The sequence below is a fragment of the Martes martes genome, assembly GCF_963455335.1.
Source record: "Martes martes genome assembly, chromosome: 17".
In the NCBI taxonomy this organism is placed as follows: domain Eukaryota; kingdom Metazoa; phylum Chordata; class Mammalia; order Carnivora; family Mustelidae; genus Martes; species Martes martes.
Window position 1 is genome coordinate 50,393,657 of NC_137905.1, and position 26,427 is coordinate 50,420,083.

At 54.7% G+C, this 26,427-nt stretch overlaps 1 protein-coding gene across 2 annotated transcripts in view; it reads left to right on the forward strand.

The window, feature by feature from the left end:
• Nucleotides 1-1,777: 1,777 nt before the first annotated feature.
• The window catches only part of BICRA (BRD4 interacting chromatin remodeling complex associated protein), a 74,919-nt gene continuing 50,269 nt past the window's right edge, over nt 1,778-26,427 (forward strand). For both annotated transcript variants that reach the window (XM_080827882.1, XM_080827883.1), the window contains exon 1: nt 1,778-1,943. The gene's annotated coding sequence lies outside the window, so the exon portion shown is untranslated. The remainder of the gene's footprint in view (nt 1,944-26,427) is intronic.

The window sequence follows — 26,427 nt, forward strand, 5'->3', positions numbered from 1 at the left end:
AGTGCCACCCAGCTCAAATCAGGTCCTACTTCCTGGTTATGTGACACTGGCCAAAAATACTTCCCCTCTCAAAGCCAATTTACTTCTCTACGCTATGAACTGGGATTCAAGGTTTCTAGATGGCGGTGGCTAGAGGTCTCTTCCTGGTGGGCACTACTGAGGTCTGAAAACATTGTGCTTGGCCCTAGAGCTCAATCGCAAATAGAAGGGCAAGCTACACAAGTCCAAGTGTATGTGGCCCTTCTCCAAAGGGTCTCATACTTCCAGTATGATCCCCATATAAGTTACGTATTATTTCGTAACTTATTATTATTACGGATTATTCACCACTGTCTCCTGTTTGGGGCAACCCAAAGCTGATTAAGTTTACTTTCTACATAATAATCACAAACGGTCAGCACTGATCTGGCCCTTCCTACCAGGTGCAGATCTTCACGAGGGCGTATCTGGTCCTAATGACCTTGTGAAGTGAGGCCTATGATTGAGATGAGGTAATGGAGGCACGGAGAGGTGAAGTGACTCGCCCAAGGTCACACAGCAAGGCCGAGGCAAACGCAGAACGGGAACCAGGGGCTTCACCGGTTTGAGTCAGGGCCCTTTACCTCTGTGATATCTTAAAAAATATGAACAGCACCACCAAGATACTAGAATAAGTACTAAAGCTTCAAACACAGTTCTCCATCATTAATTCATTCAACACACATTTATTAAGCAGTTTCTGTGTGCACGGAGCTTTTAGGGCACTGAGGAGACCGAAGGTAATAAAAGACCTATAGAGAGGTCTCCCAGGCCTGTGCACCCTTTAAGGGCAGGCCGGTCCGGGCCATCTGGGTCCCCAGCACCGCACAGGACACACAGTAGGCGCCCACCAAGCGTTCCCTGAACGAACGCGGGAATCTAAGTGTCCCGCCCGCAAGGCGTTCACGGGCTGGTGGGGCGGAAACGGACCCAACACCACCGAGACGTCCTGGGGCTTCTGGGAATCCCATCAGCGCGGGCCGGGAGGCCTCGAGGAAGCTCTGAAGTTGGACCCCGCGTTCCTGGCGCCCCCCACCCCGGGGCCGTCGCAGGTCAGCAAAGACCGATTGAGGTGAGTGATCAAGCCATGCCCGGGGTCCCGGCCGGTCGCCCCAAACACCCCCCTTGCCCGCCGCCTTTCACCCTCTTCGCTCCGGTTCCCGGCTCCTTCGCGGTTCCAACGGCGAGGCGCCCCCTCTTTATCCTCTACTCCCGCTACCTTTTCGAACCTTCGGCACCCGCCCTGGGCGCGTCCTCCCGCCCGGCGACTGTCCCCCGCGTCCGGCGCGCGCCCCGGGCGTACGGCACCCCTTTCCCCAGCGGGCTGGGCGCCCGGGGTCTGGGAGCGCGAATCCCTTCAGCCATTTCCCCCAACCCGGAGCGCCGTGCGCGGCAGTCGGCCGACTCTACCAGAGCCTGAGAAGGCGCGACCCCAAACCCCCGAGACTGGGGCTGGGGAGGGGGCGGCGCTGGCGCGGAAGGCACCCCCCGGGGCGTCCTCGGCCTCCCATTCGCTCACGGGCCCGCCGCTCGGCGTCGGGAGCCCGGGCTGGTGTGCGGAGCGCGGGGCGGGGCCTCCCCCAAGCCCGTCCCCCGGCGAGGGCGGAGGGAAGAGGAGGAGGAGGAGGAGGAAGGGGGGGGCGGACACAAAACCTGCAAGGTTTTTTTTTTTTTTTCTTTTGCATTTAATTAATTTTTTTTTTTTTCAAACCCGAGGGGTCCTCCCCGGAGCGCGCGCGGGTCCGGGGCGCCCGGGCCGCGGCGCGGGGCGGCGGCAGGGCCCTGGCGGAGGCTGCCGGGCGGCCGCCATGCGATCAGGCAGTGCGCTGACCGGCCCGGCCGGTCGGCCCCTTCTGGGTCCTCCCTTTGCAGCCCGTGCGGGGCCGTCTCGGAGACCCCGCGCCGACGGCTGCTCAAACATCAGGGTGAGTTTCTCACAATGTAGCAATTTCTCTTTAAATCTCTTAACTCTCTCTACCTGCGAGTCGGGGCTGTGACAGGGCGCAAAAGCGAGGGGGGAGTGGGGGTTGGCGGCGAGGGTGTGTGTGGGGGGAGCCGGAGCCGGGGCCGAACCCACCCCCCCGACACTTACACACTCAGCCCCCCAACCGGGGCGCAGCGCCCGCTGCCTCTTTTTCTGCTCGGCGCCCCCCACCCCCGGCAGCCCCCCCACCCCCCGCGTCTCTCCCACCATCACCGCCGCCCCGATCCTGCGGGGACCCCCCCCCCGGGCTCCCTTGCCCAAACCCGGCGCCCGGTGCCTCCCCGGCCCTCCCGCCGGCTGCCGGGGATACAATGGAGCGGCGGAAAAACGAGACCTAACGTTCCACGGGGGGAGGGGCGGGGAGACCCCCCTCCCCCGGCCCGGGGGCCCCCTCCCCTTACCCTGCTCCCCGCCTTTCGGAGAAGAAGAGGGCAATGGGGCAGCGGTTGGTGCTCTCCCGGCCGGAGGTGGCGAGCCTTCATCTCCCCCTCTCGCCGTCCTCTGCGCCCCCTCCCCAAATCCCTGCCGGGGGTGCCGCGAAGAAACGGGGCCTCCGCCAGGCTGGGGAGGGATGGATGCGGAAGGAGGCCGTTGGGTCTCCCCCTCCCCACCGCCCCTAAACAATGAAAGGAGTTGACTTGGTCCCCCAACCCCCAGCGAGGAAGGGAGTTGACCCCCTCCCCCGCTAGCTGGCTGGTCCCGGAGGGGGCCGTTACGGGGAGGGGGAGGGGAGGGAGGGGAGCCTTACCCCTGTCACCTCCCGAGATTTGGGGCGGCCCCCCATCTCCACCCCCTCGGCCTGGGAATGGGAGGCACCAGGCCCAGCCCGGGCACCGCGCTCGGGTGGTGACCTTTAGACAAAGGCAACCCTTTCCCTGGGGTGAGCCCGGACGAACCCGGCCCGCGGCCTCCCCGGGCCCCTGCGGAGGGCGGCCAGGCCCGCGGGCACCCGGAGGGAGGGATGGAGGAGGAGGAGGGAGGAGGGATGGAGCCATCTGGTTTTCCCATCCCTGGCTGCCCCTCGGCTGCTTCCCCGGCTCCTGTCACGGGCGGCCGCGGGGAGACAAGGGACCACGGGCTGCCCGGGCCTTAGTCCGCGGCCAGCGGCCAGCGGAGAGCCGGGCGAGCAGCCGCGCCGGGGCTCCTGCTCGGGCTCTGGCTCCGGGCTCGGGGCTCGGGGCTCTGGGGCCAGCGGTTGATCGGAAGGTACGGTGGCTCCTTCCTCTCCGCGCCCCTTTGTTTTGCTTTGTGGTTCTGAGCAGCTGAACTTCCTGGGAGGTGGGGTCAGAGGCCGCCGTGTCAGCTCTCCCGGGGAGGCTGGGGTGACAGGTCCCAGCCCTCTGGTGTTCCCAGGCTGTGGGCTGCAGTCCGAGCCCAGCCTCAAGTCCGGACAATCAGCCCCTTTTGTCACACGGCCCTCCGATAGAATAATAACCATCTGGGGATGGATTGAGTGTGTGTGTTCCCTTTGCATCTCCTTTCTGCCCGCGCCTGTGGCGGGGACATAGTTCGCTCCTCTCTCTGTGCACTTTCACCCGGGGTGGGCGTAAGGGGCTCGGACAACTCTGACCTGTGGGGTGGTGTGAGAACAGGGGGAGTTGGACAGTTCAGGAATGATCCCCTTCCCTTGTGCTGATATGTCTGGTGGGGCTTACCTACCGTGCCCTCCCCTGTAGATCCCCCACTTCTAGAAGCCGGAAATAACATCTCTCTACCTCAGGGAGCCTTATGGATTGGCGTCTGCTACACACTGGCCACAGCCCCCGAAGGAAGTAGGGGCAGTGATTATTCCCATTTTGCAGACAGGCTAATGGAGGCTCAGAGAGGTTCAGTGACTTGCCCAGGGTCACACAGTGCCAATTTGCAACCATTTCTGGCTTCTCCAACTGAGCTCAAGACTGTTAAGTTCTCCTGTACCCCTCTTTGGGACTTTGTACTGTTGATTTCACTTGACTTGGGTCTCAAATGTAATAATAACCTGGAAGGAACTATTGTCTCTGTGTGTGTGTGTGTGTGTGTGTGTCTGGTCGCCCAGTGTCTCCCCCGCCACCTCCACCCCTTGCTGGTTTTTGGGAAGGGGTAAAGACACCTGGCAGCCGGGCTCAGAGCAGAATCATTTCACACGTGGCTGGAGCAGAGCGCTTACTGGGAAGAACTGAGACTTGGAGGTGTGTCGGTTGGGAAGGGGTGCCGCAGGCCTGGCTGGGTGGGGGGCCTGGGGGGCACCTGGGAGCTGGCCCCACCGTCATCCTCTTCCTCCACCTGCTGAGCTGGGACTTAGCCCCAGCAACAGGCAAGCCGAGCTGCTGTTGGGGACCTTCGTGGTCACTCTGTGCTGCCACCTTCCATGGTGCCCTGGCAGAGAACCTTCTCTCCCATCCTCCCCAAGGCTGGTGGCAGACCCCCTGTCCCACGGTGTAGCCTTAGGCGGGTCCCTTGAGTCCCTAGTCCTCAGTTTCTTCATCTGCAGGTGATGATAAATACAGTTCCCTTAGCTGACCTTGAGGTGGGTGAAGGAGTTATCCAAATGTGTTATTTTTGTCCTCCAGCAGATGGGATAGGCGTGCCTGTAGGGGATGGGGAGGGATGTTGGGACAGTAGCAAAAGGCCTGGAGGAGGTCTCTGTGGCTCTGGGGGTGGAGGGGGGAGGAGGAGCGGTGATGGCCATCTGAAAATCAGTGACATTCCCCCTGCCGGCTCTCTGAACAGGACCCTTCCCCTACAGGACAGACTGGTGCTGCATAAACATGGGGGGCGGGGTTGCTAAGGGAGAGGGGCTGGGGACCCCCCCCCCACCCCGCCCAGTGAAGAGGGTAACATGGATGATCTCGCCATTTTACAGATGAGAAAACTGAGCCTGGGGAAAGCCCGTTCCTTGGCTGGGAGGGGACCCCAACCCAGACTGCAGGGACTGGAAGAGAGTGGGAGAGGGGTTCCCCATGTGTCAGCAGAGCTTGGGGAGACCATGCTTGGAGAGAGCCCTGGTCCCTTATCTGGCTGTCCCGTCCTTGATGTGTAAATATCTTCCTTCCTGAGGCATAATAATTCCTTTGGGGCAGGAGGAGAGGGGCTGTGGGAAACATCCAGGTCGGTCCCTCGAGCCTGAGTGTTTCCTGAGAATAGGAACTGATTTTTTTTTTTTGAGTGGAGGAGCATGAGTAAGGCCCTAGAGGGACAGGCCTGGGCTCCGCCCCCCCACTTCCTTCCCAGAGGCCTCTGGGGCCTTCCCCAGCCTTCCCTCAGGATTTGGGGTCTTCCCCTCCCACCCCCAAGAGCTGTGGATGGGGTCAGAGGCAAGCCCTGAGGCCTGGTAGGAGGGTTCTGGGGTGGGGGTGGGGTTCCCCAGGTTCTCGGTGGGGGGGGCTGCCTTTTAGCCCTAGGCCCAGCCACCAGTGGAGTTCCCGCCAGGACTCCCAGCTCTCCCCTGTGGCTGTCTTGACTCTTGGTCTCAAGAATGCAGAGGGCCGCTGGTTGGGGGGGGGGGGTAGTTAATTGGAAACAGGAAGACATGGCATTCCTTTCCAGCGGGCCTGGGCTTGGAAAGCAGTGAGGGGCTGCCTTTTCCCCTGCCCCGCCCGGCCCGGAGAGGGGTAGGGGGCATAGTTATCTTGCTCTGGTCTCTTTTGGGTCTTTCCCTTGCTGGGCACCTGCTCCATGGAAGCAACTGACCTGAGCTTCGTCCGGGAAGGAAACAACTCCCCCCCCCCACCATCAGAATGAATTGCTCCCTACTAATTCCCTCTTCATATCTGAGTTTTGTCCCCCCTGTTGGAACACGAAGGGGCGGCTGGAGTCGGCTCCCCAGAGTAGGACGCTTCACCCCAGAGACCCATGGGAGATGTTTGGCTGAATTGTCCCCAGGGATTCCCTCCTCGCTCGTTTCCTTCCAAATCCTCCCCTGCCTCGCGTACCAGGCATTATGGTTTTGTCCCCATCGGCTGAAGCCTTTGTGTCTTGGTGACATGCAAGAGTCCCCCGGTGGAGAGAGTTTTCTCAGACATTTCTCGTTTGGTGACAATTAGTTTCGTGTCCCAAGTTTTTGGCTTCATGGTGGCGTGGGATCTGTTGGCATGAGAGACAGGGGAGAATGCTTTTGTTCCTTTAATGGTTTCTAGTTAAGCTTCCTGAGGGCCTACTATGTGCCAGGGACCCCGTCCAGGAGGAGGCTGGAGGCAAGTGTTGTCTCCAGGGCTGGTTCACTGCTGTGGGATTTGAGTGATTCTGTCTGGGTGGTCTGCGAAGGCTCCAAGGAGGAAGCAGCTTCATTCTGTCTCCCCCCCCCCCCCGCCCCTCAAGTGGCACAGGAGAGAAGTTCAAAATACCAAACATAGTAAGGCTTTTCCCTCTCCCTCCCCACCCCGAGGCAGCTCCCCAGTCCTGATGGTCTGTGCACACACATTTATAATCATGTGTATATCTTCAAGAATATTCCTTGGGGTGCCTCGGTGGCTCAGTTGGTTAGGCATCTGCCTATGGCTCAGGTCACGATCCCAGGGTCCTGGGATCGAGTCCTGCATTGGCTCCCTGCTCAGCGGGGAGCCCGCTTCTCCCTCTCCCTCTGCCCCTCTCTCCCCTCATGCTCTTTCTTTCTCTTAAATAAATAAATAAAATCTTAAAATAAAAAAAGGTATCTTTCCCATGCTTTCCCCATTGCCCTGTATGTTGCTTTTTCTCACTTTATTTCCCTGGTTGCACGGCAGAGGGAGGATTTCGTCCATCTTTTCTTGGCCGCGCGGTATTCTGTGGTGTGGGTGGACCCTCGCGTCCTTAACACGGATGCGGAAGCGTTTCCCAGCGCACCGGCCTGGAAGCACGCGTCCCCGTGTCTTCGTGGGAATTGGGTATATCCGTGCAATGTACTCCTGGAGGTGGGGGTCCCTGGATTAAGAGTCTGCGGTTTGTCATTTAGTTTTTCCTTGGAGGTAACTTTTGCCGCTGTGCTTGGACGAAGTCGTTCCTCTCCTGCTCGGGTGTCTTGGCCTCTTGTGACCTCCTGGCGTCTTCCTTTCTGCCTGTGGCCTGCGTTGTGCGCTTGCCACTTGGTATGGAGGTCAAGGGCATGAACTCTGGAAGCCAGCCATCTGTGGGTTCAAATCCTCGCTCCTACCTCTTGCTGGTCAGATGGCTGCAGGCGAGGAGCTTGCTGGTTCTGGGCCTCCGTGTTCCCCTCTACTAAATGGGCTCATCTCAGTGCCAACTTTCGGAAGGTCCTGAGGATTACACACACAACATGCATAGAGTGCAGAGGTAGCCTTGTCAGTCCTCGGTGGTGTTAACTGTCCTTCTTCGGCAGTTCCTTCTCCTGGGGTGGGGACTTGCCAGATTCTTGGCTGTGAACCCCAACTGGCAGGCAGGGGAGGGAAGGCTTGCTTTTCCACTTAATTATAGTGGGACTCAGGCCAAATAAGCCCTCTTCTGAGTCTCGGTTGCCTTCTCTGTGAAATGGGCCCATGATGGCTCCCTTGTAGGGTCTGCCGTGAGGGCCGGATGGGGGCCGTGCTCCCCCCAGCTGGGCAGGCATAGGCTTCAGAAACCAGCAACCGACGTTGCCGTTATAGTCACTGGGATGACTGTTCTGATGCGAGACCCAGGCTGACTTCTGGGCTCTGAAAGGTCTTCCTTGTCTTCCCTGAAGGCACATGGGGAACAGTGTTGGCATAGGAAGCCGCATGGCAGCAGAGGGCACAGAGCACACTGCTCCGGCATGAGGCGTAGCAGCGTGACCCTGGGAACGGATTGGGTTTCCCTGTTCTGTGCCTCAGTTTCCCCAACTGAAAGACTGCGAATGAAGGAGACCTGCCTCTGGCTTCTCATGGACGTTTAGTGCTGAACACAGTCCCTGGCACATGGTAGGGGCTCAAAAAATGTTAGCCCTAGGGTGCCTGGCTGGCTTAGCTGGTGGAGCGTGTGACTCTTGGTCTCTGGGTCATGAGTTCAAGTCCCACACCGGGCACGGAGCCTGCTTTAAAAAAAAAAAGTGTGATGATGATGGTGATTAAGAGAAGTAGGAAAATCTTCCGTGAGATCTGATACCCAGGTTCATACTGCTTTCCCCCTAAACCGTGGGCAATCAATATTGGCATTTTAAAGATTTATTTATTTGAGAGAGAGAGCACGAGGCAGGGAGAAGGGGCAGCGGGAGAGAGAATCTCAAGCAGATTTCCTGCTGAGCGTGGGCCGCCCCCTTCCCCATGCAGGGCTCGATCCCATGACCCTGAGATCATGACCTGAGCTAAAATCAAGACTCAGATGCCCTATCAACTGAGCCCCCCAGGCGCCCCTTTAAAGCACCCATCAAAAGTGGTGAGAACCGCATAATCGGCCCGTCTGTGCCCATCACCAGCTTCCGCCAATTTCTGCTGATCTTTCTTTTTGTCTGTTACCCTACCCCCTACTGTGCATTGTTGTTGTTGTTGTTCTCTTCTGCTAGATACTTTTAAGCAAATTCCAGACTTTATATCGTTTCAGTTACATTACTGATGGTACTGCTGTTTCTGGGGTCCAGAATCTGTTCCGGTGCCTCCAGGATCTGTCCTGTTCTGTGAGGGAGGAGGCAGGAAGCCCATTTCCCAGGTTGGGAACCCGGAGGTGGCAGGGAATGGGCTTTGGCAGGTTGTCTTTTCTCTGCATTCCCTTCTTTGGGACCTTGGTGAGGTCCTGGTCTTGGCTACCCTGGGGCTTGGACCCTGGGGGTGTTTCCGATGACACGGGTTTGGGATTTGTCGCAAGTTATGTCCAGTGTGGGCCTTGGTTCTGCCGTTCCGCCCAGAAATGTCCCTGTAGTGGGCGAGTCGGAGAAGTTGGGCCAGTGCAGGGTAATGGACAGGGTGACCCCGGAGATGAGGGCAGCCGGGTCGGCTGTCCCGGTTTGTGTCCTCTTGCTGCCCCTTCCAACCTTATGACTTGGGGCAAGTTATTTCCCATCTCTAAACCCAGGTTGGAGAATCAGGAACACAGAATAATAAGAGAACCTTCTTCTGAGAGCCTTGGCATCCGTTTTGTGACTCGCGCACGGGAAAGCGTTTTACCAGTGCCTTGCTCAGAGGACGGGCTCAGCAGCTGGTGGCGGTCATTGTCACAGTCACTGTCATTAGTCATTCTGTGTGTACTTGGACTGTGTGTAACCAAATGCTCTTTCTAGGGTAAAGAGAGTCAGGGGAAGTGTCCTTGGAGCCCCGGCCAGGCTCAGCCGCCTTGGTCCCCTCCTCTTGACCACTCCGTCCCTCTGTACGTCCCCTTTGGAGTGCTTCTTGTATTTGGAGGAGCTAGAGGGGGCTGCTGACTTCCGGGTGGCCCCCTTCCTTCCCAGCCTGGGTCCCCTAGGCCTCAGGCTGGCTTGGAAGCAGAGCGAGAGGAGACGGTCTGTCTGTGGCTCCCGGATCCTCATTCATGACCCTTGCGGCCCTGGAGGGAGCCCCTAGTGCTTTGCAACCTGGAGGCAAAGGGTTGCCCATCCCCCCAGGACACCTGCAGTGGTAGCTCCCAGGAGCCCCCTTTCCAGAGGATGGGTGCTGCCTCTTGTCCCCTGCCCAGCTCCTGGCTCACAAAGGGGTTGTGACATTTTGCCGCACTGACACCTCCCTCCTGTCCTTTGTAGGACCTTACCCATCCTTGAACACTGCGCCCACCCCCCCAGGCTGGGTGAGGGGCCTTCTAAGCTCCTTACCCTCCCCTGGCAAGCTCTTGCCACAAGAGCCTGACTTGTCCCCAGAATGTGCCCAGTGACCTCCCTCCTGTGTTCAGGGAAAGATGCATACATATGTATGAGTGATGCCCCCCCCCCGTCCCGTCTTCGAAGGATAATTTACATGTGATCAGATGTGGAGTCCAAGTGAGTCTCGGCATACGTGGTCGCCTGTGTCACCCACACGCCCGTCAAGATCCAGAATGTTCGCAGCGTGGGCCAGAAGTCCCCTCGCTGCCCTCCCCTGCCCATGGCCGCTCGATGGCTCTGGCCTGTGTCCATCGAGATGGATCCACATGGCCTCTTCTCGAATTTTACACACTGTGGTGCGAGGTCCTTCGCGCTGAGCGTCTCTGGCCCGGCGGCACGGCTTTCAGATTCAGCCGGGTCGTGGGCCTTCCCTTTGCTCACGGAGCAGGCGTGCACGGGAAGGTTGTCACCTTCTTTCTCTCAGCAGAGAGAGACCCTACCCCCCTTCCCTCAGGAAGTCTTCTCAGCCTCCGAACACCCCTTCTCTGGCTACTCTACCTGGGCCCCCGGCACCCTGGTCTGGGGACGCCCTCCCAGTTCACTGACCAGCCCTCCCCTCCCCCCACCATAGTGGGGTAGTGGGTCTCCTGGGAGCTCTTCGTCAGGCCCGGCTTTTTCCCTAGACTCTAAACTGCAGTAGGAGAGAAACAGTGTGCTCTGTGTTCTGAGCTCCCGGCATGCACTTGAGCCCTGATGTTTGTTGACTGACTGACGACCGAATGGTGGACGTATCACAGGGGTAGAGAAAGGGGAGGTCAGAGCCTGTGTTTGGGATCCGTATGCTGGTTCTCCAGCAGTGACCCACCTGCTTCCAAATCACCAGAGGTGTTTGTGAAGAATGCTCACCTCAGGGCCCCAGTTGGCTCTGGAAGGCCACCTCTCGGAGTCGCAGGGCTCAGCCTGCAGTCCCAGGGCTCAGCCTGCAGTCCCCTCCCCTGGCACAGGGAGCCATGGGTCTTCCAGCCACCCCGGACGCCCTTTCCATGCACATTGTCTATCCTGCCCTCGCTGCCTCCCCACTGCCCTATCTGTGGTCCCCGTGTGCGCTCCAGCAGGAGTCGGAGCCCGTGGGGCACATCTGGACCATGGCCACCAGCCCTTTGCGATTTCCCTTCCATGGTCCTGTCTCATTTAGACCTTTCCGAAGCAGGGGGAGCGTTATCTCCAGGGAAGCCACAAGCTCACCCATCCTCCCTGCAAGGTGAGATTCCTCTCAGGGATGCTGCTGAGCTTGGGGAGGTCAGGAGGAGGCATCAGGCCAGGCTTCCTGGAGGAGGGGGTTTCTGAGGGCAGGCTTTGGGCTCAAGGCTATTCCCAGACCCCAGGAGAACTGCTTTAACACCCTCGTGGAGGGTGGAGGGACGCAGAGGGGAGAGAGATGCAGAATGGATGAGCTGTTGGGGTCACGAGAGAGACGGTGATGCTGAGTGCTCCGTCCCTGGGATGGGGACCGTTCCCCAGGGAGAGGACAGGAGTGAATGGAGAATCAGCCCGACTGTGTATTGGTGGAACTTTTGTGGCCAAAACAGAGGACGGGAAGAGGAGGGCTGGGATCAGGCACCGTCGTCCCCATCTCAGGAGCAAAGGGAGAGCTTCCAGAAAGGTCTTAGCTTGAATGGACTTGAGGGGGGGCTTCCTGGGTTTGAGAAATAGGTAGGGGCAGAACCCAGACAGGAATAGGGTGAAGAGCCAGAGGAGGGGGAAGGATGGTGTCATGGATGGGTGGATGGATGATGGATGGATGGATGGATGGATGGATGGAAGGAAGACGAGAGCTCCTAGCAGCCAGACCTTTAAAAAAATAAAATCTTACTACACTCTTTGGCTCCCTAGTGCCCTCAGGTAGGTCTGCCCCTTCCCTCTTCTGGCAAAACCCTGGTCTGGTGGCCTGAATTTCCCTGACCTTTCCCCCTTGGCTTCTTCGTGCCCCAGCTTGTTCCTCCCTCCCCACCTTTGCCCTGGCTGTGCCCGCCACCTGCAGTGATCTTTCCCAACTCCTTCCTGGGTCCAACAGGCCTCTGCTTCCATCCCCCCTTCTCCAGGAAGCCTTCCTTGTCAGCGCCGGCCCACTGCCTTCACTTCACTGAGCTCGTACATGGGTTAGGATTCCTCGCCAGCACCTGACTGAGAATAAGCCTGTGATCACGGTTTCTTGACCCAGGGAGGGCCGGGCGACCTTCCCGTGGGTGTTGGGACGAGCACATTGGATCTTTTTTTTAGGAGCTGAGTAGGCTCAGTCTCAGGAGAGGAAAGGAAAGGAGCCAAGGAAGATTCTAGAAGAGCAGGAGGGGGGGGTGGTACTGGGTGGGGCTCAGGAGTGACCTTTTCTTGAAGGTCAAAAGGTGAGGAGCCGGGTGTAAAGGCAGAAGAAAGGTGGTACAGTTGGGACGGAGTTCGGGGGTGGGGGGTGGTGCAGTGTGGGGCTGCCTGGGGACAGGAGCAGAGGTGGCTGGGGTGGGGTGCGGGGTGCCCCGCAGTACTGCCAGCTGGTGGCTGGGGGCCAGCCTTCCTGCCTGGGAGAGTCACCTTTTACCACAGACCTTTCCCCAGAGAACCGCACACTTGACGCCACATCGCAGCATCGGGCCAAAGATTTCGGGGGATGTGGACCTGGTTGGGAGCTTTGCCTAGGTTGTCCGTGCAGCAACAGGCCTAACAAGCAGCACTGTGCCAGGCACCAGTCCAGGCCCTTTACCAGGACTGACTCATTGCACGAGAGAACATGCAGAGGCAAGTGAGTGAGCGTCCCCATTTTACAGATGAGAAAGCCAAGGCCCAGAGTGGTTAAGTGACTTGCCCAGTCACACAGCTGCTAACGGGCAGAGTGGGGATTCCCCCCCCGCCCGTGGTTCCCCCCCCCCCAACTGCAGCCCAGGTCTTTAGCCGTGAACCTTGCCACTTCCTGGTTACAGCCAGCACCCCCCCCCCCAACACCATGAGTAAGCCACAATCCCGGAAGCTGCCCTTCCCCCCCACCACTACCCTCAACCTTCCCTGGGTTTGCCCTGAGATCCAGCTTGGGCCTCAGCTGAGCCATCGGGAGCCCGGGCTCAGCGGGGCTCCATCCCTCCCTCCTCTTTCCCTTTTTACCCTCTGTGGTGTCTTCATTAACATAAGCGAGGCAGCCGCCCAGCTTCCTCCAGACGGCGGATGTGTGTGTGAGCTTGCTTGTGAGCTGGTGTGAGTCAGCCGGGCCTGCGAGGGCTGGAGGGTCAGGACTGCAGGCAGCGCTGGCCTGGAGCCACCCACGGGGACGGGGAGCCAGGGCTCCCCGCCCCCACCAGTTCTCTGAGCCTCAGTTTCCCCATCAGTCAGCAAGCCCTCCGGCTCGGTGACCTCACCGTCAGCAGCAGCGCCACATTCATGGCAGTGCCTGGTAGGCATGGTAGGTGTTTGGAAATGCTGACTATTTCAGACGGGAGCCCACACCGGGTAACGTGAAACACCCCCGGCCGCCTGGCGGTGCCCCCACGGGAGTCAGGAAGAAAGGAGAAGGATGGTTGTCAGAGACCTCTGAAGGTTGGAACCAGAGATCCCGGGTCAGAGATGGGAAATACCTAGCGGGGGGGGGGGGGTGGGTGGGGGGTGGGGAGCCCTCCGTGGAGTCTGATTGAGCTCACGTGTGGTCAGGTGCCTCGTAAGCCCGGTGTAAGTTCCGCTCGCTGTTGCCGTCCCTGCTCTGGGCTGTGACTGTCACCAGCCAGCCTGTAGTCTGGACCTGACAAGCGCCCTATTGAGGCCACTGCTGCTCCGGGGGTGGGGGGGTTGGGGGTGAGCAGGGGACGACCCGGGTTTGGGGCAGGGGGAACCACACACTTGAGCAGCATGGTGCCTGGTGGATATCAGACCGGACCGAAGCGTGCTTCCAGGGCGCTTGCAAATGGGGTGGACACGCGGGGCCCCAAGGCTAAAATGGGATTCCTTAACTCTTAGCTTTTGGGGTTTTGAGGGTGGCCGTGTATGAATTACTACACAAGGAAGAAAGGCATGTAAGTAACAACACTGCTTACTGGATCGTCTTGTCCCTGCCCCCTCTTCCTTTCCTCTCCACGGGAGCCTCTGCAAGGAATTTGGGGTTCATCCGCTGCTCTTCTCTGTGTATACGTTTTTGTCCCTTTGATCGCACAGACTATGTGGATTCCTCCACACCTTATTTTTATGTGTTCATTGATCTGAACCTCTTTCTCCACTTGGAGTATGGTCTGTGTGCAATATCCTAGGAGTTTCAGCTTGTATTAGTACAATGTAGCAATTTGACAGTTCTGCGCATTAGGGACCACTCATTACAGGAAATGTAGTTACCATATTATAATTCTTTTATTTCATCTGCCCCCCCACTCCCCTACATCTTACTTTTTAAATTGAACAGACGTCTTAGAGTTGGTTCAGTGTCTGTAGTCTAGAATCCCATTCTTTTAGCACCTAAGAAGCCTTCCCTAAATTATTTAACCTCCGCTCTGAGGATGCCCTTTATAGTTAAGTTCCAGTTTTTGCTCTGGGCCTATAGGTATCTTTACATTGACAGTGTGTCTCTTGGAGATACCATTGCAGTCTAACAATGTCCATTGGATGGTTGCAATGTTGAGACCAACGGTGTCCAGTAGAAATGAAATGCTAGCCACTTACACATTATTTTCTTGTATTTTAATTACTAAATTATTTCCTTAGAGGGGACTTGGGGGGGGGCGGGACAGAGAGAGAGAGAATCCTAAGCAGGTTCCACCCCCCACTTGATCTCACGAGCCTGATATGGTGACCTGAGCCGAAATTAGGAGTTGGAGACTTAACCCACTGAGTCACCCAGGCGCCCCTTACATGTTATTTTAAATTTTCTAGTAGCTATGGTAGAAAGAAACGGAAAACTAAAGGGAGTATATTTTATATAATCTAATATATCCCAAATACTTTTATACCGACATGGGATCAATGTAGAAGTCACTGGGATATTTATAGTCTTTTTATTGAGGTAAAATACATGGAACATACAATTTACCATTGTAAGTATATTTTATTTATTTATGAGAGCGAGAGCATACTTGTCGGGGATTGATCCCAGGACCCTGGGATCACGACCTGAGCCGAAGGCAGATGCTTAACCAACTGAGCCACCCACGCACACACACCATTTTCACTGTTTTTTTTAAGTCTGCCGTTCAGTAGCACGTCTGTCTGTAGAGTTGTGAAACTATCACCACTGTCCATTCCAGAACTTGTTCTTCGTTCCAAACAGAAGCTCTCTATCCATTAAATACGCCCTCTCCCCCCACCCGCTCGGAACCTCTGTTCTCCTTTCTGTCCCCTTGAATTTGCCTTCCCTCGGCACCTGACAGAACAGTAATCATACGGTCGTCATCCTTCTGTGTCTGGCTTCTCTCACTCGGCGTCATGTCCTCAAGGCTTGTCTGTGCTACAGCCTGGATCGGTGTTATTTCCCTTTTAAGGCTGAATAATAGTCCGTTGTCTGTATACACCCCATTTTTCCTCCCTTTGGGTTGTGTCCACCTGTTGGCTGTGGCGAGTACTCTGCTGTGAACGTTGATGTACATCTGAGTCCCTGCTTTGGGTTCTTTTGGACATACACCTGGGCGTGGAGCCGCTGCATCCTGTGGGAATTCTGTATTGAACTTGGAAGTACTGCTGATTTTCACAGTGGCTGCACCATTTCTCGTTCCTACCAGCAGTGCACGAGGATTCCAATTTCTTTTTCCTTTCCTTTTTCTTTTTTTTAAGTAGACTCCGCACCCAGTGTGGGGCTTGAACTCATGACCCTGCGGTCAGGAGTTGAGTACCGTACAGACGGAGCCGCCGAGACGCCCCTCCAGTGTGTATCTTACACGTGGTGCCTCCGTGTTTAGACTAGCTACATGTCACGTGCTCAGCCGTCACATGAACCTGCTCGGCTCGATCAGCCCCCTTCAGACCACTTCTGTTTATTGTCCTTATTGACGCGGCTGGATTTAAATATCCTGTCCTGCCGTTTGTTTTCTGTTTATTGCCTATGTGTTCTGGTGCCTTTTCTTCTGATCCCCTGCTGCTGTTAGATTAAATGAGTGTTTTAGTATCCTGTCTTTTCTCCATTATTAGCTGATTCATGCTACCTCTTTGTTGCTCTAGAGTGTTCATTCTGTGCCTTACTAAGGTGGGAGCCATGGGAGGCTTTTGAGCTGGGGAGTGACCCGACCGAACATTTTTGTATCTACTTCTTCAGTCACTTGTGTTAGAGTGTTTCTACCGGCCAGATTCCTGGAAGAGGAATTGCTAAGGCAGGGGGGAAGCGTGCATTTAGACTTGGGCGAGTCCTGCCAAATTGCATTCCAGAAAGGCTTTACCATTCGCACCCCCTGCAAACAGCAGCCAGGATTTATTGAGTGGCTGCTTGGTGCCGGGCCCATGCCGGGCCCATGCCGGGCCCTAGGGACACTGGTGAGAAATGGCCTGGGTCCTGCTGCTTACATTATTCTCAGTCCTCTGAGTCCCAGGCCAGCTTCTGGAACTGCCTCTGAGCTCAAAGGAAGGAGAAGCTTTCACAGGAACCAAAAAAGGAAAGGAGAGGCCTGAGGATATTCTAGATGGTGGAGGAGGTCTGGCACGTCCCAGGTGGCCTTCAAGCTAGCTGGACCAGGAGACATCCTGTAGCGGTCTGGGGACCCCATGTGTGGGCTCCCCATCAGTGCGGGGGCTCACTGGGGGTGCTCTCGACGGGTAAAATAACAGTACCTCCCTTGCGGGGCTTTGTTTGGGAGGATTTCACAGGAGGGCAGAGAGCATAAGCGTTGGTGTTTGACTAGCTTATTACCAGAGTAGGGGAGAGATCAGCATCAGAACAGGTGGACCCAACGGGCTTGACCCAAGTTTTGGACAATGTTTAAAGCCCATGTCAGGTAAACCTGGGCTTGGGGTCCCAGCTTGCTCCTTCCTCAGGTGGGTTACTTCAGATCTCTGTTAAAAGGGGATAAAAGAAAAAAAAAAGGGGGGGGGATAAAAGTAGGGGCGCCTGGGTGGCCCAGTCGGCTGGGCATCCCCCTCTTGACTTTGGTTCAAGTGGTGACCTTGGAGTTGAGAGATCTAGGTCCGCATCAGGCTCCACACTGTGCTTGGAGCCTGCTGGGGATTCTCTCTCTCCCTCTGCCCCTCCCCACTTGCGCTCGCTCGCTCTCTCTCTCAGAAAAAAAAAAAGCTAGAAGTAAACGCTACCTGCCTCTCAGGAGCGTGACGAGAGGGTCCTCGACACTGAGATGCTATCAGCACAGAGCAGGGTTTCCCCCAGAGCCACAGTCAGGCTTGGTAAAGCTGAGCCCCCTTTACTCTTGCTTTCATCGGTGCTGTCGCCAGCATTCATTCAAGGCCTATAGGGCACCAGCCAGATCCTTCCTTGTCCCCCAGGACCGAGACCCCCAGGAAATGAGGCCGCTTGCCCCGGGGTCAAGAGCATGGCAGAGCAGGAATTTGAAACTGGGTTTGTCCGACCCAGAAACCATGGGCTGCTTCCTTCTAGGCCTTTGGGGAGCCTCCCCGGTTGGCACACGAAGATGCCTCCCCACTTAGGACAACTGGCGAGCCATCCATGTGCCATCCACGCGCCACCCCCAAGCTCAGCGACGCCCACGGCGGCACCCCTACAGCCCCCGGTGGGCAGCGGGACCTGACCCGAAGCCAGGCTGTTCCTGGTCTGTCTTTCTCGTGCCGCTTGCGACTGCTCACACGTTTGGCCGCAGAAGGATCAGTGTTCGATCCCAGGGTGCCCCCATGGAGCCGAGGGTGTTTGAGGAGAGATGTGTGTGCGCTCTATCTGCCTGTAGAGGCAGCCAAAAAGCTGCATTTCAGGGCACATCTCACCCCACGGGTTTGGAAGGAGCGATTGGGAGCTACCCAACCACGTGTAGGGGTCGCGCAGTGCACGGAAAGCTTGGCGTCTTCCAGCCGTCTGCTGGATTATATTTACTACTTGCGTTCCTCTGCTCGTTGCTAGACGATCTAATGAGCAGGCGTGTCAAGCCTTGACGGGGTCTGCAGGCGAGGAAGCAGGGTGGGCGGCACGAGTGGGTGGCGAGGCTTCTGGAAACCCGTTCTCCGAAAGCCTGGAGTCTGTGTCGGGCTGCGGCTGGCTTTGGGGGAGGAAGGGAGGGTGGGGGATGGAGGGATGGGCCAGAGGATGGGAGCCTGCCCTTGAGGTCGATGCTCCCTGCGGGGCCAGATCTGTGGGAACTGGGCGAGAGAGGCCAAGTCCCGTAAATGTCAGGGAGCGGGGATGAAGGGCAGGCACGCCAGGGTGGGGATCTTACTCCCTCTTCCCCTTGGTTTCTGGCACTGTGTGTCCAGCCTGTACCCCTCTGCTGAACTCCCCCCCCGGCTTGTTTACTAGGCACCCCAGATTTAATGTCCTCAGCACCAAGCTCCCCACCTCCCACCCACCCCAAAACCAAAACTGAAACCAAGCCTGCTCCCTCCCAGCTGTCACCCATCTCTCAGTGGCAGCACGAGGCTCCCAGTGGCCTGGGCTCTGTGCTTCGGCAGCATCTCTGACACCTCTCCTCTCTCTCTTTTAAATTTAAATCTATTTTTTAAAAGATTATATTTATTTATTTATTGGAGAGAGAGAGAGAGAAAACGCGCACAAGCAGGGGAAGCAGAGGGAGAGGGAGAAGCAGGCTCCCCGCTGAGCAGGGAGCCAGATCTGGGGCTCAATCCCAGGACCCTGGGATCATGACCTGAGCCGAAGGCAGACACTTAGCCGACATAGCCCCCCTGGCACCCCTAAATGGAATTTTTTTTTTTTATTCTAGGAAACAACACATAACATAAAGCTTACCGTCTTAAACCTCTTGAAGTGTACCATTCAGTAGCGTTACGTATATTCACGTTGTGGAATTGGTGGTTTCTTCTTCTCCTGTCTTCTGTCCCTGGTCAGTCCCACAGCTTGGCCTGGGAGCTCTGCTTGCAGGATGTCTCTAGCATCTGGCCTCATCTACCCCCACCTCCACTGCCCCAGCCTGGTCCAGTCCCTGTCACCTCCCACCTGCAACACTGCCTCTCTTTCTCCTGGTGCTCCCACCACCCCAAGCCCCCCCAGACAGCCAGAGGGACCCTGCTATAACCTGAGGCTGCTCACGTCCCTCCTGTGGCTCCCATCACTCCTAGGGGAAGCCAGAGTCCTTACAGTGGCCCCGAGTTCCTCTGTCCGGTGCAGCGGCCACAGGCCACATGTGCCCTTGAACACTAGCTGAGCCAAGTGTGAAATATACCCTAGATTTCAAAGTCTTAGCATGAAGTGGGTAGGGGGGGATAAATGACCTCACGAATGTTTTTATATTGATGACACATGGAATGATCATGGTTGTAAATTTCAGGTTACATAAACTATATTATTAAAATTAACATATTCAGGGGTGTCTGGGTGGCTCAGTTATTTGAGCCTCCGACTCTTGATTTCGGCTCCGGTCTGGATCTCAGGATGGTGAGATCGGGCCCTGTGTCAGGCCCCGTGCCGGGCAGCATGGAGCCTGCTTAAGATTCTCTCCCTCCCCCGACCACTCCCCCCCAGTTAAATTAAATTAAATTAACATATTGAAACTCACATGCTCTTTTTGCTAGAAAATGTTCGATGACGTATGTGACTCACATTATATTTCTCTCGGGCAGCCCTGGTCTAGAAGGTTCCTCTCTAAAAGAGTCATTGGGGTAGCAAATGAATTAAGATCCATACAGCTTTTAGAGCATTGCCCAATATAGCCAACCCAGTGTGAGTACAGCATCAGCTGCTTTGTGATTATGGTAAGTTACGCCTAACATAAAATTTACCATTTTCACCTTTTTTAAGTATACAATCCAGTGGCACTAAGCACCTTCACGGTGTTGTGCAATTATCATCCCTGTCCATTTCCAGAATGTTCTCATCATTCCAAACAGAAACTCTGTACCCATTACTCAGGAACTCCCCATTCCCCCTCCCGCCAGCCCCTGGTAACCTCTAATCTCCTTTCTGTCTCCGTGAATTTGCCTATTGTAGGCACTTCATTTAAGTGGAACCCTACAGTGTTTGTCCTTCTGTGTCTGGCTTATTTCACCTGGCCTCATGTTTTCAAGGTTCATCAGGATTGCAGTGCGGATCAGAATTCCATTCTTTTTTGAGTCTTGAGTAGTATTCCATTGCATGGATCAAGCACGTTTTGTTCATCCATTCTTCTATGGATGGGCACTGGGGTTGTTTCATACGCAAGTTTGGCTGTTATTATACACAGTCTGGTCCCTGGCTTACAATCTAACCTCGTCTTCCACTGACTACTCACCCTCGCTCACTCTGCTTCAGCGACACTGGCCTCCTTCCTCAAGTCAGGCAGTATGTCCTGACTTGTCCACCTCAGGGCCTTTGCACTTGCTTGTCCCCCTGTTCTTTGGGTCCCTCCTCCTCATACATGCCTGCCTTCATCAACCTATTTAAAACTGTCCAAACCCCTGGTCCTTCTGTCTCTCTGCTTTTCCTCCATAGCACTTAGCAACTTCTGACTTACCATCTATTTGATATTTTACTGTTTTTATATATATCAATATTTGACAATATTTGTAAATAGTTTTAATAGAACTAATTCCGTACATAACATGGCATTTCTATTTTAACATTTATAGATATAGTTTAGAGTGCATGTTGCATTTTTTTTTTAAAGACTTTACTTACTTATTTGACAGACAGAGATCACAAGTAGGCAGAAAGGCAGACAAGAGATGGGGAAACAGGCTCCCCACTGAGCAGAGAGCCTGACGCAGGGCTCGATGCCAGGACCCTGGGATCATGACATGAGCCAAAACAGAGGCCTCAACCCACTGAGGCACCCAGGCACCCTACATTTTTATTTAATAGATAGAAATGAAATACATGGAAATTTAATTTGTAAATACATAGTATGATAGGTTATATTGTCCTTTTGTGTCTCTGCCCTAACCCCGGTCAAAAGCGTAAGCTTTGGGTAAACAGGGATTTTTGTTTTGTTCATGGCTATCCTCCTCCTTCACCCCCGCCCCCCACGGTTTCTAGAACAGAGCCTGGCACGCATGCGTCTTCATCCTTAATTGCTGAATGGATGAATACTGAGTAAGCAAGGAACTTGGGAGGATGTGAATGAGCTGAAGGAAAATGTACTAGGGGCGGGGGTGGTGGGGGGAGTTGAGAACAGTTGAGAAAAGGCCCTGAGGCTTTTAGCTGGTCCGGTTCAGGCTCTGGGCTGGGGGTGAGGGGCATTAGGAGCAGGCTGGCAGAGTAGGGAGGGCGAGTGCTGGGGGGTTGGATCTTGACCCACAACCTGGTCCCCTCACCCATTTGCTGGGTGACCTCAAGTCAGTGACATGCCCTCTCTGAGCCTCGTTGCCTCATCTGGAAAAAGGGAAAATAAGAAGTGTTTGTTCACTTATTCACCAGGTATTCCCTACACACCTCCTGTGTGCCAGGCACTGTCCTTGGCATCACTGAGGTGCTTCTATTCTAGGCTCCCAACCTCTTAGGGGCCTGCGCTTCCGGTTGTTGGGTTAGCAGCTGTGGGTGTCAGCTTTCCTCAGCTTTCCTCATCTGTGGGATAAAGAGAGCTACTGTGCAGGACATCGGGGTGGCCCGGCACCTCGGGAATGGTCCTCGTGGTTTATAAATTGGGGCTCTCATCCTTGATGTGGGGTCAGGCTGGAATGGAGGCTGAGCCTTGACTGTGGAGCTGGCATTTCTTTTCCAGATACGAACTTGACGTGGCCGGGAGCATTTTGGGGACACAAACTCTTGGGCCCTGGGTGCGGCCCTGAACTTTTGCTCTAGTCTCTTCTGAGTTGGGCACACCTCTTAGACCCCGAGGCACGCAGAGACTCAGTTTCCCCCCTCCTTTCTTCCCTTTCTGGAACTTCTGCAAGAGGCTCCTCATTCGAGCAGGCTGCCAAGTTGACTAGCCTTTGTTAGGTGGGTGTGTGAGTCAGCGGGGGTCCTGCTAGCTGCTGTGACAACTAGCCCTTATTCGCATGAAAGTTTTCTTCTTGCACGTTATAGACCAGCGAGGGTGTTTCTGGTCGGCCAGCCTCTTGTGAGGCACTGAGGAATCAGACTCCTTCCCTCTTGTGGTTCTGCCCTCCCCTGAGTCTGTGGGGTGCACCGTAGATAAGGAAGTATGGCGGAATAGGTCACGCGCCAGGCCTGGAAAGCGCCCATGTTGCTTCCGCCTGCTTTCCTGTGGGCGGAGTGTAATCACGTGACCACACCCAGCTACAAGGAATGCTGGGAAATGTAGTCCCACAGTGCGCCTAGGAGGAAAACCTGGTTTGGGGGGAACATGCAACAGCCTTCACCCAGTGGGTGTGTTTTTGTTGATGCTAGCGTAGCCAGTGGACTAGATGGGAAGGACTCAGTACTAGCAGATGAGGCATCTGGATTAGCTGTTTGACTTGAACTGTATGGGCAACTAACTTCTGGGCTCCTGAGAGGACCACCTCGATGCCCCCATGGGTCCCAACCCCAGTTTGAGAGCATTTAGAACAAAATCCACAGGCCCTCCCATGCCTCTTCCCCTCCCCAACTCCCTCTCTAACATCATTACTGATGCCCTGTCCTCACCACACAGTGATCTTGTTGGGCACTGTCCTGCCTCAGGGCCTTTGCACCATTCCCTCAGCCCTCCAAGGTGCTTTGCCCCACGTATTTGCATGGCTCTCTCCTTACTTCATTCCAGTCTCTGCTTCAGTGTCACCTCTGTCCAGGACCCTATTTTAAAATAGAAACCTCCCCTTCCCCATCATTCCCTCCTCCTGTATTATGATCGCCTCCTAGCCATTCACCACCAGTGGAGATTAGGTTATAGATCAGTTTGTTTACAAAGGTATGGTGCTCCTCTTTACTGGACGGGTCTCCCAGGGCACGGTGGGTGCTCACTAAGTACGTGTTGTGGAGGGAATGAGTCAAAGGTGTTTTCCCCAAAGTTGGAAAGCGCGAGTGTTGCGCTGGAAGGACAAAGTGGGGGGGGCCCGTTGGGGAGGAGAGAAACTGGGGCCGGGAAAACCCTTCCCAGGAGCTCTGGAAAAAAGAACTGCTTACAAGCAATGTGGTTGTTCCTTCCACCCTGCCTGATACCAGACCTAAACCTTACCTCTTACCAGCTTAACCTCCTGAGGCCCCAGAAAGAGCAGGGAGGGGGGAGAGGGGGGGTTCCCTCTGATCTTGTCCCTCGAGGCTGGTTTCCTGTGTGTGTGTTTACTTTCTAGCGAAGTACGAAAGTGTCCATGTTTTGTTTTGTTGCTGTAGAAAGGCGTTTGTGCTTCTGAAATCAGCAATTTGCACTTAGGAAATTCTACAAACCCTGCACATTTCACATTCCTTTGTGGTTTCTATGTCGTCTTGCCCATTTTGGGCTCGGGTTGGTGGGGGGAGGAGAATATGAAGCCAAAACTTGATGCCCACCGTCGTGGCGCCTCCATCCAGCTGTGGGTATGGAATGAAAGCAACCCAGGATGGCTCCAGGGGTTGGGGGGACAGGGGGCTCTGCATCATGTACGGGGGTCCCAGGAAATACAACTGGGACTGGAGGTGGGAGTCCCGGTTCTGCCATTCTTAACCAAGCCTGTTGGGGGGTTGGGGGCCGTGGTGATGGGAGATCCCCCAAGTGAGTTGGGGTGGTGAGGGGTTCACGTGACCAGTTTCTCTCTCTTTCTTTTCTTTTTTTTTCTCCCCTTGCTTAAAATTTTAAACAGCTTTATTGAGACATAATTCACATACTATAAAACTCATCCACTTAAAGTTGTACCATCCACTGGCTAGGATATTCACCACTCTCCGGTTTCTGGAACATTCTCATCACCCCAAAAGGAAATCCCACAGTCATGAAGTCATGACTCCCTCTTTGTCCCCACTCCAGCCCCATTCACCCCCCGATCTGCTTTCTGTCTCTGTGGATTTGCCTTTCTGGAGATTTCATGTAAAGCTTACATTTCGTGGAACACCATGCTATGTGGCCTTTTGTGCGCCTAGCTTCTTTCACTCAACGGAACGTTCTTAAGGTCCGTCCATACGGTTGCCTCTCATCCCTAGTTCATTCCCACTGTTGTTGTTTTTCTCTTTTCATTTTCTTCTTCACAGTTGAGCTATCTGCTTCCCATAAATGTCTCCTTTTTTTTTTTTCTCAAGTGGACAACTCAGTGGTTTTTAGTGTATTCACAGAGTTGTGCAACTGTGACCACAATCTAGTTCTAGAACATTTTCATCACCCAGGAGGAGATTCTGTACCTAATTTCTTCCCCCGCCCCCCCCCACCCCTCAGCCCTGGGCAGCCAGTAATCTACTTTCCATCTCTGCAGATCTGCCTGCCCTGGTCATTTCCTATACACAGGATCCTACACTATGTGGCCTTTTGTGTCTGGCTGCTTTCCCTTGGCATGACGTGCTCAGGTTCACTTGTGTTGTGAGCGTGTGTCAGGGCCTCTCTCCTGTTTATGGCTGAATAACATTCCGTTGTATGGACCTACCACATTGCGTCTCTCCGTTCATCAGTTGATGGACGTTTGGATTGTTTTCCAGTTTGTTGTTGCTTATGAATAAAGAGTCTTGGTGGTCATTTCTTCTGCCGAGGTGGGGGTTGGTATTTCCAGCGGCTTCCTGCCCAGGCCTGTCCTTGCTTTGTTCTCACAGGCGCTCAGGCCTCCCTCGTCCTCCTCCTTCTTCTTCTGCTTTCTCGTCCTCCAGTTCTTTTTGTATTGTATCTCCCTCTCCCCAGCCTCAGCCAAGGGAGTATGAGTCTGGAAATCGTTCCTGGGGAGCCCTGGGTGGGCCCATGGGTTGTTTTTGCTCCTCCTGGAGGGAGGCCTCGGCCCCAGCCTGGTGCCCGCTGCCCACCCCAAGGGAGGGAGCAGAAGGGACAACCTGATCCTTCTAATCCAGCCCCGGGGGGGATGTGTGGGGACACAGCCACACTTAGGAAACAGCTTTTCTTGAGGGCTTTTTAAAAATGTATGTGTTTATTATGTATTTTTGGGAGCAGTGGGTACACATGCTCAAGTACAAAACTCAAATGGTCTCAAAGATTTCTAGTGAAAAGTCTCCCTCTCTCCCTCCAACTCCTAGCTATCCTCTTCCTGGAGGTAAAATGGTTATAGTTTTTAGTCTTTCCCAAGAGACGTTCCATGCATGTGTGAGCATTACACACAGGCGTGTGGACACACACACACATTTTTTTTTTTAAGGCAATAATAACAGGGTATTCAAACACTGCTCTGCTCTTTTCTTTTAATAACATATCCTGGGGGCGCCCGGGTGGCTCAGTGGGTTAAGCCTCTGCCTTCGGCTCATGGTCATGGTCTCAGGGTCCTGGGATCGAGCCCTGCATCAGGCTCTCTGCTCAGCAGGGAGCCTGCTTCCTCCTCTCTCTCTCTCTCTCTGCCTGCCTTTCTGCCTACTTGTGATCTCTGTCTGTCAAATAAATAAATAAAATCTTTAAAAAATATATATATATCCTGGAGGTTCTACCCTATTGACTTCAGGGCCTGTCAGAGCTGCATAGTATCCCATTGGAGGGCGCTAACTTACTGAACCAGTGCCCTTTTGCTGGATACTTAGGTTAGCTACAGTCTCTTACAAACAAGGCGACCGTGAGTAACTGTGCAGCATTGATTTGCGTGAATGCGAGTAGAGCTGTTAAGTTAAAACCCCAGAGCTAGAATTGCTGGGAGCAAATTTAAAAAAACCAAAATGATGAAAATTTCCAGATGTACCGGAAAGTAGAGACAGCAGCGTAATGAACTCCTGTTACTTATATCCCTGAGTTCCACATACATCCAGATTTGGCCACGCTGGCTTTATTGATCTCTGTTTTGTTGTTGTTGAAGGATTTTAAAGCAAATCCCAGTCTCCTGTCATTTCAATGCCACATACTTTAGTATGTGTTTAAAGAACAAAAATAAGCATTTTCTTCCGTGACCACCATGACATCACCAAATCTGAGAAAATTAAAATCGTTTGGTATCATCAAGGGATGTGCTTTCTTTTGTTTTGTTTTGCTTTTTACATTTTGTTAATGGAGATGTAATGCACATGCCATAAATTCATCCTTTTGAGGTACACAGTTTAGTGGGGTTTTTTTTTTTTAGTATAGTCACAGGGTTGTGTGGCCATCACCACATCGAATTCTGGAGTATTCCATCACCCCAGAGAGAAACCCACACTCACGAATGGTGCCCTCATTTCCCCCAATCCTGCTTTTTCCCCTGGGAGCTGCTGGCAGCCACAAATCTGCTTTCCATTTCTGTAGATTTGCCTCTGTCCTGGAGATTTCATATAAGTGGATTCCTGCAACATGCGGTCTTTCTAGCCCAGCCTCCCTCGCTCAGCGTGGTGTTTCTGGGTTTTCCCGCGCTGTAGCAGTGGATCAGTACTTGCCTGCCTTTTCCCGGCTGAATAATATTCCACTGTGGATTTGCCGCCTATGGCTTCCCCACCCAGCGGTCAGGGAGCCCGTGTGCTGTTTCTGCTTTCTGGCTGTTCCGGGTCGTGCCACTGTGAATGTTCTGACACCAGCGCACGGGTGGGCCTGCGTTTTCCCTCTTGCGTGGATGTGTATGCCTGCCAGCGGAATTGCTGGGTCATAGGCCGAGTCTCTGTTGACTCCTTGAGCAACCACCCACCCACCAGATGTTTTCTCCAGCGGCTGCACCGTGGTACATTTCTCCATCAACAAGTCACGAGGACTCTAATTTTTTCATC